Here is an 11,955-nt window from a genome sequence, read left to right as displayed (position 1 = left end):
AACGAAAAACAGTCGGGTGCATATAAGCGCGCTTTTTTTAAATGGCAGACGTTATTTTCTTGTTCAATCGCGTATTAGCTTTATCGAACCACAAAATGTAGTCGCACCCAAAATAGATGTTGCTCACTACCAGGAGGGAGATCTCATCAAAGCCACTTACCAAAAACAAACATACGATGCGGTGATCAGTGAAATCCATCGTAAGTAAATTCGTTTGATAGCCAAACTTTTGGTACCAATCTAAAAGGTTCTTGAATGGGGCGAACACTTTTTATGACTGAAAGCGTTAAGCCCGCCTCGTCACTAATGTTAATAAATTCCTGTCGGAGAATACCGCAAAATGATATTTCAGTTCGCTCAACGCGGACCTATTGGACGAGGCGGTGTCTCGGTTAACAATGTCCCCTAAAAATGTTCATATTTCAATCGCCGTAGAGCAAGTATATTTCACTTACTGTTTATAACACTGTGTATTGATAAAAAACACAAAGTATTGAAATAAATCAATATTAAAGTTAAGGGGTCTTCCTGATCATTGTTAAACAATTTGTTGTAAATAGTACAGGTTCGGGCAATCATATTTTCGGATAACGAAAAATAATCTTGTAAATAAATATATTGTCATAATAATAATATTAAAATTTGTATATACTGTTGATTACAGATGACGAGGTTTCTCTTGAAGCAAGCAAAGCGACCGCCTAAGCATGCTTTCAAGGCAACTTAAGATAGGAAAAAAACTCAAGGTAGGTATTATTTTCAAGGCATGTTCACAGTTCAGTGACAGGCAGGCAGTCCAAAATTACAGGCTTTAATATTTATGAATGTGAGTTGGACACTTAAATGAGACTCAAGAAATTCAATTTGCCTCCATTGAATAAGTGTTATTATAAGTATTTTTTTATCAGTTGGTCAACACTGCCTATAGATATATGATTTTTTCCCTGTTATAAATGAAACATGAACACATTGTTCACAGTTATCCAATTTCACACTCACTCACTAGCCAGGGGTGAGTGAATTTATTTGAAGAAAAAAATCTGATTAACAAACGTTCGATAACATTAGCTAATTGTTTGTATGAGTAACTACTCAGTCTAGCCAGAATTTCCAAATGTGAATTTTGATGGTCTAAAACAAAGTATTCATGATCGCATGACACAATGCTCAAGTTTGGTTTTCAACACATTTCATGAATGATTTTAGAGTTCAGTGATCAAACACCAATAGAGCCTCGTGATAAGTTGCCTGTAAAGAGGAGCATGAACCCATCAGATGCCTCCGAAGATATTGACCTGACGAACAATGCTGCAAAGCAAAATCTCAGTAGTATGTTGGTTGTCTAATACTTTTTATTTTAATCCCTTAGAAATATATAAAATCCAGTATTTAATGCGTTCAAATCATAAAAACCTGCAACAGTGTCTTGAATATATTGCGTTCGTATTTAAGTTGGTGCTGAATGTCAAATTGTGTTATCCATCACCAGTTTACTTACAAGGTTTGCTGTATTGAAGCATTCTCAATTTGAAAATACTAATGTTGTGATCAAATGTGTTATTATTTGTTTGAATACTTTGATAATAAGTACACTCAATATTGACTAAATAAAAAGACGTTATGTCTATATTTGTAATACTGTCCAGCTGGATCATTTAGACTTCTTGTTTAGTTTAAGATGTGACTACATTTGTTATCTAAATGATTTCAGAGCAAAGTGCTCAAACACCTACAGAGCCTCGTGACAAGTTTCTGTACACAGAAGAGCCTGATCCCATCAGATGCCTCCGAAGAGATTGAAAAGAACTGTTTACGGACATTTTCAGAACTGTATAAGAACTTTGTTCCAGACTTATTTGAAGCAACCCTTCGAAACTGTTCTAAACATTTCTAGAATTGTACTGGAACACACCGGCTAGAACTGTTCTGTAATCATACTGAAAATGTTCTAGAAATATTCTGGAACAGTTGCTGAACGTTAAATGAGAAAAAAATTCTAGAACAATTCTATAACAGTTCTGGAAATTTATTCAAGAAAAATTCTGGAATAGTTCTAGAACGATAGTTCAAGAATTGTTCTAGAACAGTTGTTGAACGTTAAATGAGAAAAATATCTAGAACAATTCTATAACAGTTCTGGAAATTTATTCAAGAAATATTCTGGAATAGTTCTAGAACGCTTGTTCAAGAATTGTTCTAGAACAAACCTTCAGAACTGTTTCAGAACAAATTGTTCTAGAAATTATTCTCATTTAACGTTCAACAACTGTTCTAAATCGTTCTAGAGCATTTTAAGGATGATTCCAGAACACTTCTAGTCATTAGTTCCAGTACAATTCTAGAAATGTTATAGAACAGTTCTAACAATCTTCGCAGGGGCAGGCCCTCTTGTTTTTGTAACCTCTTGCATCCCTATTTAAAATGCATTACATGTATAAATGCACTAACAAACAAACAAAGGTCATGCATGATTCCTGATGGGTTACATCCATGAGTGCAGGTTGCAAAAGATATTTGAAGATATTGCATAAATTGTCGAATCTTTGGCGTAGAAACAAATTGATTAATTATTGGAAAAGAATAGCAAAAGCGATTGAGAAATGTATTTTTATGTTGTATCATAACTTGACTCAAGACTCATCTTCCTTCCAAATCTGACTGTCTTAACCAAAATTTGCTACACTAAGTTATTTCCTTATGCCTGCCTCTCTGTTATTAAAATTGGCAGGTAATCAAAATAGTTATTTCTTGAATGTATTTTATAGTATTGATCTTAAACACAATTCTAAATGTCAATTAATTTGTCTGAACATAAGCCAATGCCAATAACTGTACAGTGTTATAGATGTGATTTATTTACTTTAGTTCTAGATAATCGATTGTGGATTAACACACACAATCACTGGTAACTTCTTATAGTTGCAATATCACTTAACTACAATATAAACAAGAAATATCTTTAAAAAAAGATATACGGCGTTGATTGTGGTTGGAGTTTATGGAAGATAAAGATTTAAATGAATGAGATCAAGGATAGCTAATATCTTTTTCTGTGCAGTTTTTAGCTGCATCAAACGCAGTACGGGATGTTACGCGGAGTTTTCGCGGCTTATTTTACATTATTACATATTGCTGGTCATAAACCTATAGATACAAAAAAGAAAACCAAAGTCAACCGGCCACACGCGAAGTCTCCGTACATATTTTAGGCCACAATTAAAATATTGTTGGTTTGCCCTTTACCGACCCTAAATTTTACAGATGGGTAGGTAGGTAGGAAAATTATTTTATTTTATTTGAGAAATTATATTTTTTATACACTAATAGTCTATAAATATTTAAAACACTGTTATTAAAGCACTGTTGCAGTGTACGAAGCCCTATGTAGCTTAACATTATCTTGTTTGCTGTTTCTTGCATATATTAATATCAAATGCATGTTTGTGTGTTATGACATTAAATATTTGTTCATCATATGATGTTAATTGCTCAAATGCATTTGTAATTATTTAACAGCCAGACAGCTTTTATTTTTAACTTAAACCTTTCCCTTAAATTGCGCTTAATTAGCATGCAACAAGCATTGAAGGAGTGTAGAAAGACAGCCCTAAGCCTTTAATGGAAAAATTCAGACATGGCGAAAGACCGTCACATTTTACAGGCCAGACTTGCCTACCAGGAGAAACAATTCACAGGCCAGTTGAAATTTGTACAGGCCTCAATTTTAAGTGTTTGACCGGTTAGTGCATAGTCTCGGCATGGCAAAGTAAATTCATAAAAGGGCAAACTGAACATTATTATAAAGCATGATTTCTTCTTGAATGCTCTGAGCTTTTATGAGTACATACGTACAGCTCAGAGGGTCAATAGCTGGGAGTTGTATTATTGCAACTAACATAAGCATGAAAACTTGATCTGGGGAAATAAATTAAGGGTGTTAGATTCAGTTTTTGGATATATTAACGCTTTAAACATATATACTTGAGTGTTGTCGATGTATTTAGCTAAGAGACATTAATATATTAAATAAGTTTACCTTTACATATCCATTTCACTAACATGCCATTACAGTAAACTGTTTAGTGTGGCAAACATAATAAAGCAGAATATGCACATGAATCTGATTAAACACAGATCCACTTGCATATAAATCAAATCATGTTTGTCTTTTATTTTGCATTTTCGAACGATAATCCTGTAACTGTTAAATGTATTTTTCCTTGCGAGTAGACTGCATTCCAATTTTCAAACACTTGTGCTGTGCATTCAGTTCATACATTTCCAAAAAAAAGAGTTTTATTTGTATCTAAAACGTATGCTCCATCGTAGAATGACACGCTCTTTTCATTAATCCATACTAATTATATGATGTCCGTCGTAAATTCAATAGTTATTTGTCCTCGCTGAGCATCGTTATTTCTTTTAATTGTCCGCCGTCTTGGATCACGTTAACAGCATGTGTACAACAAACGTAAACTCGTATATGTCCGACTACTTTCGCGTACACCGCCGATCGCCATGCTGGTTATAGACGCTTGCATTACTGTCTATATTGGGGCGTATGAAATTCCAACCATCGGAGCGACCTTGATCGGTCAGGGGCGATAATAATAGACAGGGATATAAATACGCGCATGAATAAATATTGCTGTCGGCTCTTATATGATCGTCGAAAAAAAACGAAAATAAAAAAAATACGTTTTCAGAAATCGCAATAAAAATTTTTGGGTCGGGGGGTAAAAAGTGGGTCGGTCGGTAAAGGGCAAACAAACTCAATTTTAATTTAGGCCTTAAATATGTATACGCGCGTTCTTCGAACAAACTTGTTTGAGTGGTTTATCGGGAATTGCTATGTGTATTTGATTCGATTATTAACAGTATCGAGAATCATCGCGCTCATACTTAATACATTAGTCAATATGCTGCAATAATACATTAGTAAATATGATGGAATAATTCTTGTTAATTAATTAAAAATAATATTTATCATGGTATTGTTGAAAACACATTAAGAATCTATTATTGACATGCCATAAAATAATATCGCTGGATATCTTCATTTCACATCTTTCTGGTGGTAAAGAAAATTCAGGTTCACCTAGTTCACGCTATAGCGTCTTTATTATATAACTATTATATAACTGACCGCGAACTCCGAACAGCACAGAAGGTCTGACCTGTATATAAACTCTGACATTCAAACACACTAACCGCGAACTGACCCCTTATACCTCGCGGGTTGAAATGCAACACATTAAAGTGAGGCATCGCTTCCACTGCTCTTTATACTTTTACATATAACATGTTGACAGGAATATGGAAGTCAGTACTAAATATGAGAACATGGCCTTTAAGTACACAACGTTCTCGCGCTGAAAATCCTCTGAAAATAAAAGATGTACGCACAAACTATATTGAGGTCGAGATTGAGTGTAAAACTGTTCTATCTATAAAGCCTTTTTATTAGAGATAAAACTGTTTCATGCTGAACACGCAGTAAAACAGTGTTACAAAGACGCGGACATGTTTCCAATGTTCTAGTGGTATTATCAAATCAGCCAATGCAGTCAATGAAGTGTATTCATCTGTACTTGGCCGCGGGAAGTTTTATTTGAATTCTATTGGACGCTAACAAAGGTCAGGCTAAGGTGAAAAGCTGGCGTATTCAGCTGACGCCGAAAAAAACAAAGAAGGAATTGGGATTTTTACAACAAAATGTTTGTTAAAACATTTATATGAGTCGTGCTCTGTGAAAAGTGGGTTTAATGCATGTGCGTAAAGTGTCGTACCAGATTAGCCTGTGCAGTCCGCACAGGCTTATCAGGGACGATACTTTCCGCCTTAACTTGATTTTTGCTAAGAAGAGACTTTCTTGAAACAAAAAATATCATAAAAGCGGAAAGTGTCGTCCCTTCAGATGAGCCTGTGCGGACAGCACATGCACTAAACCCCCTTTACACAGAGCACGGTCTATATAGATGGTGCACACCTAAATATCTGTTTCTAATCTGCCCATGACCTTAACATAGTTACTAAAGAAATAAATTTACTGGGTGCTGATTTATTTATTTAATGAATTATAACCATTTGCATCCATGTAGTGACTAGATGAAGCTGAAATGTGACCCATAAGAGGCAAGGTGGGATTACAGACTTGCATGTCTTAGATTTAATTGATATTGCATCTTTAAGTGTTAAATAACAACAAAATAATTGAATCATTTTTTTGGTAACTTAAGGGCACTGCATGTGCTAAAAGTGATCGATGAATCAGCAATTATACAAATCTGATCAAATGAAAGAATTTAACTTAAAATTTTGCATCATACATGTTGAGTGTTCTTATAATTGTTTGATAATTCTTCTTTTTTTTGTGTGTATGATAACTCAAGAAGATCTTATACAAGTTGTTTTTTAATTATTTATTTTAAACAAGTTCAGAATTTTCTTTAGTTAGCAAATGTTTAGGGAGCATACAAACAAGTAACCTGCTCGTATGTCATATATTAAGATATGAAATTACAACGAGTGTCAGATCTTTTTATCACATGCTTTAAAATTAGTGAAAAAATAATAATTAGGTAAACATTGTGGTAAGTCCAGAAAGTTATTTAGATTAGATGATGTCAGTTTGAGTTGCAACGTCATTTCAGCAAAATAATGTAATGTGGCTGGTAAGGCAAACAAAAAGTAGCTATGAAAATTTTCAAACAATTGTATAAATCATGGATAAGATAAAAAAATGTGTAATTGGATTTACATAGAAAACAAGAAATAGTATGTTCAGATACATTTGATAAGTCAGATTTTGCTGATGACAAGCATTTATTCTACATTTTTTGTTCAAAAGAAGTTGAATAACATAGAATAAATTGTATTTCAAAAATAAAATATAAAACCACAGGGAATAGTCATATTATTAGCTAAACAAAATAATAAACCTTTCAAATGTTGGATTTTATTGCTCTGTCCTTTCGCCTGAATCATATTTTATTTCCATCATTATTAGTGCTAAGGGGGTATATGTATTGTTGTTGCTTTTAATGTAAATTTATTACCCCCTTGAAGAAGCAGCATATTCACTCAATCAAACTCAGTCTCTCTGTTCTCTCTATCAGCCTGTGGGAAGATTCCTACATCAGCCATAAGTTTGCCATATATATGGATTGCAAAATAACTTGCTTCAAATGTCCACTTTCATAAGATGACATGTCATGTGCTAACAACACCTGTTTCCCAATCTCAAAGGTCAAGGTCACACTCAGATGACCATTCAATGTAGTGATGCGTTCATTTTTTGGTTGATAGCTCAAACTGTTCACTTATATTTAATATTTTCTCACTGCATTGCCATTGGTTACAAGAAAATTGGTCTAGGTCTTTATTTATTTTAATAACTGCTCAAAGTTTCGCAATAACTATCAACTAAAATAGTTTAAGTCTTGTACGTAGATTTTATTCTTTACTTATTGCTGATCTAAATTCAAATGAAACTTTTTTATGTCCCCCACTATAGTAGTGGGGGACATATTTTTTTTTGCCCTGTCTGTTGGTGACAGGTCTGTCTGTTGGTCTGTCTGTTTGCGCCAACTTTAACATTTTGCAATAACTTTTGCTATATTGAAGATAGCAACTTCATATTTGGCATGCACGTTTATCTCATGAAGCTGCACATTTTGAGTGGTGAAAGGTCAAAGTCAAGGTCATCCTTCAAGGTCAGAGGTCAAATATATGTGGCCAAAATCCAGGCTTTTTCCGCTCCATTTTGGGAAAACGCCACACTGGAATTTTGGGAATTTCGCGTCGTGAAAACCCCCATTTTGAGAAAAAAATTAATCGCAAAATTGGCTCAATTGGGAAAAATTATCGCATGTAAATAGTGTTTCTTATATTTCAAAGAAGCCGTTAACTGGTAAACAACGACTATTTTGATAACTTATTATTAAAATTTTACAAAATATTATGAACATGTGTGATAAGTGCAGGGTTTTAAATCTGAATTTGGGGAAAAGGCCTGGCCTTTTTTGATGTGAAAAAAATCGCGCGAAGGGCTGGATTTTGAGGAAAATAAGGAATGTCTTAAATAATCATTAACATATTTTACATTTTTTAAAACAAATTCAAGGCAACAGAATATTTAATTATGCAATACTTTCTATTTTCTACACCGGATTAGGTAAACTTATATATTTTAAAGTTAAAAAAAAAAAAAAAAAAATTTTTTGTTTTTGGAATTGGAAATATTTTTTTCAATTGGGAAAAAAACAACCAGATTTGCATTGGGAATGGGGCCGAATTTCGGACCCGTGGCATAGGGCGGAAAAAGCCTGAAATCGCTCATTTTATGAATACTTTTGCAATATTGAAGATAGCAACTTGATATTTGGCATGCATGTGTATCTCATGGAGCTGCACATTTTGAGTGGTGAAAGGTCAAGGTCAAGGTCATCCTTCAAGGTCAGAAGTCAAATATATGTGGCCCAAATTGCTTATTTTATGAATACTTTTGCAATATTGAAGATAGAAACTTGATATTTGGCATGCATGTGTATCTCATGGAGCTGCACATTTTGAGTTGTGAAAGGTCAAGGTCATCCTACACAAGGTCAAGGTCAAACGTCATATAGGGGGATATTGTGTTTCACAAACGCATCTTGTATTTGTCATGTTAAAGCACTGACATTTCAGTTTTTAGTGTCCTTATTACAGAGCCTGACAAAGTAAACATTGAAAACAGGAAAATAAGTTGATAGAACCCATTTGACATTTTAAACACAACACCAGCACGAGCAGAGAGGTAGATTTATAACATTTCTTTCAAGAGATGAAGATGATCAAATTTGGTTATTAAAAAGAAAATTCTTGTTAGCCACTGTTCATGAACAGTTCCTGGACACGTTTATGCATAGTTGTTGAACAAGTTCAAAAATGACATTTTGTTCTTGAAGGGTCATTTATTGTTCATGGACGTTCTTGAACTGGTTTGTGAACTGTTCTTGAAATCTTTCCCAGGGGATTTTAAAATAACTTGGGACTAATGACCTTCATGAGGAGACAGCATTTAACCCATTTATGCCTAGCGTCTAGAAAAATGCCTTGGCAAACAGCGTACCCAGATGAGATGCCGCATAATGCGGCGTCTCATCAGGGCCTGCGCTCTTTGCTTAAAGGAATTTCTGTAAGAAATATTCTAAATGTAGAAATAAATATACTAGGCATCCCTAATTTTGGAAATAAACTGATCCAATTTAGAAGGATGGGAGAGTCTACTCAGCATAAATGGGTTAATATATGAAACCTGTCTCACAGGCTCAGAGATCAAAGTAACACTTAGAGATTTAAGAATTGTCTCAGATTAGTCTGTGATTTCTGCAAAGGTTTGCGGACTTCAGAAGGTAATCTGTCAAATATTTAATGCACATGCATTAAGCCTAATGTTTTACTCAAGGCTTTGTTATTTAACGCCCACCAGGAAATAATTAAGACACGCTATTTTTAGTATGCTTAATTGATTGGGAATGTTGAGATGCCAAATGGAGCCATCATTTACATCCCTGTTTCACAATATATTCAGATGCCTCTCAAAAATATTTTCACAAAAGTCTAAATGATAGAGCCCATGTATGCAATTAAGAATCAAGCAAGCCTGTGGTGGGCTTCACTGTTTGTGATCATTGTGAACACTGCAGCATTGTTATAAACCTTTAGCTGACCCCAATGTCTTGGTGCCCACCACAAACTTAGGGACCATGGGGTTGTGGAATCACTTCCTGGCCAGATGCTAAGGTTCTCAAGAATGTTTCATTGAAACTGTTTTGTTTTCTTATAACATTTATCTAAGTTATGATTGTTTTGCAACATCTGGGAAGTAATTGCTTTATGACACTATGTTACAACACTTCTTCTTTAGTCACATGTGTGATATATCTAATTTATGCAGATCATACAATAGAACAGTGTCATTCAATATTTAATGTTTTCTAGCAAAAAACAAAAGACATTATATGCACATGGAGAAAACCCTTGTTATTAAAGACTAAAAAACAATATTCCTGTCCTTATTTTCAGACAATACATATTTATATGCCTGTTAAAAAAACAACAGGGCGTATAATGGGAACACCATTTGCAGGTGGCAGACACTGGTCATTAATGATCCATCCATGACAACAATATCTGATTAATAATTCAGACAGTTTTTATCATTATGAAATGTTTATGGGCAGTTTGAAAACCAGAAAGATTGCTTCATGGCAATATTATGGCCCTTGAATTATAAACAAGAAATATCTTTTAAAAAGATATACGGCGTTGATAGTTCAATGAATGAGATCAAGGATAGCGAATGTCTTTTTTTCTGTGCAGTTCTTAGCTGCATCACACGCAGTACGGGATGTTACGCGGAGTTTTCGCGGCTTATTTGACATTATTACATATTGCTGGTCATAAACCTATAGATACAAAACAGAAAACCAAAAGAAGAATGGAAGTGAAATTAATACATACGAGTCAACCGGCCACACGAGAAGTATCCGTATTTATAGGCGCGTTCTTCGAACAAACCTATTTTAGTGGTTTGTCGGGCATTGCTATTTGATTCGATTATTAACAGTATCGATAATCATCGCGCTCATGCTTAATACATTGGTCAATATGGTGGAATAATTATTGTTAAATTAATCAAAAATAATATTTATCATTGTATTGTTGAAAACCCATTAAGAATCTACATATTTCTGGTCTAAAGAAAATTCCAGGTCACCTAGTTCACGGATAGCGTATTTATTATATAACTATTATTTTACTGGCCGCGAACTCCGGTGATGACCTGTATATAAACTCTGACATCCATACACTGGCCGCGAATTGACCCGGGTTGAAATGCAATGTATTAAAGTTAGGCCTCGCTTCCACTGCTCTTTATACTTTTACATGTTAACATGTTGACAAGAATATGGAAGTAAGTACTAAATATGAGAACATAGCCTTTAAATATAAAAGCGTTGCGCTGGTAATTCTCTGAAAATAAAAGGTGTACGCACAAACTGTATTGATGTCGAGAATTGAGTGTAAAACTGTTCTATCTATTAAGCCTTTTCATTAGAAATAAAATTGTTTCATGCAGTTAAACAGTGTTACAAAGACGCGGATATGTTTCCAATGTTCTGGTGGAATACTCAAATCAGCCAATGGAATAAATGAAGTGTATTCATTCGTACCTAGCCGCGGGAAATTTTATTTGAATTTTATTGGACACTTACAAAGGTCAGGAGAGGTGAAAAGCTGGCTTAATACAGCTTACGCCGAAAAAATTGGCAAAATTAGAATTGTCTGCTTTTTAACACTCCCCCTGCGAAATGTTGTTCTGCAGTTCACGAATAATTCGTGAACAGTTCATGAACTGTTCGTGAACTGAGTTCATGAACTGTTCACGAATAGTTCGTGAACAGAAAATGAGCCACGTCTGTGAAAAGTTCTTGAAATTTTAGTTCATGAACTGTTCATGAACACTAATGGCATGAAGTGTTCATGAAATATTCTTGAACCCTTATGGCATGAAGTGTTCATGAACTATTCTTGAACCCGTGTGGCATGAAGTGTTCATGAACTATTATTGAACCATTATGGGATGAAATGTTCATGAACTATTCATGAACATCAATGGCATGAAGTGTTCTTGAACAGTTCATGAACAACATAATTCTTGAAAAATTCTTCAGGGTTTTGCTGTTCACGAACAGTTCATGAACATTTTCCTTCTATTTTTCAATGGCTCATTTTCTGTTCACGAACTGTAAGTGAATAGTTCATGAACCATAGTTCTTCAAGAGTTCATGAACTGAGGTGGCATGAAGTGTTCATGAACTATTCATGAACAAGAATTTGTCAATTTTGCAAAGGTTATCATAAGTGTTACTAAAGCTCAACAAACAGGTCAGGGTAAGAAGAAACAAG

At 34.4% G+C, this 11,955-nt stretch overlaps 1 protein-coding gene and 1 long non-coding RNA gene across 2 annotated transcripts in view; both read left to right on the top strand.

Moving 5' to 3' along the window:
- Positions 1-11,955, top strand: part of LOC127864326 (gem-associated protein 5-like) — a 216,700-nt gene that overhangs the window by 110,051 nt on the left and 94,694 nt on the right. The gene's annotated exons all lie outside the window — the stretch shown is intronic.
- On the top strand, positions 27-10,047 carry LOC127864339 (uncharacterized). Its single transcript, XR_008041789.1, has 4 exons — positions 27-200; positions 665-746; positions 1,207-1,329; positions 1,712-10,047. It is a non-coding gene; the product is annotated as an uncharacterized LOC127864339 (long non-coding RNA).

The sequence above is a fragment of the Dreissena polymorpha genome, chromosome 1, assembly GCF_020536995.1.
Source record: "Dreissena polymorpha isolate Duluth1 chromosome 1, UMN_Dpol_1.0, whole genome shotgun sequence".
Classification (NCBI taxonomy): Eukaryota; Metazoa; Mollusca; class Bivalvia; order Myida; family Dreissenidae; genus Dreissena; species Dreissena polymorpha.
The sequence above is the reverse complement of the archived record's forward strand: the minus strand, read 5'-3'. Positions and strand labels throughout refer to the sequence as shown.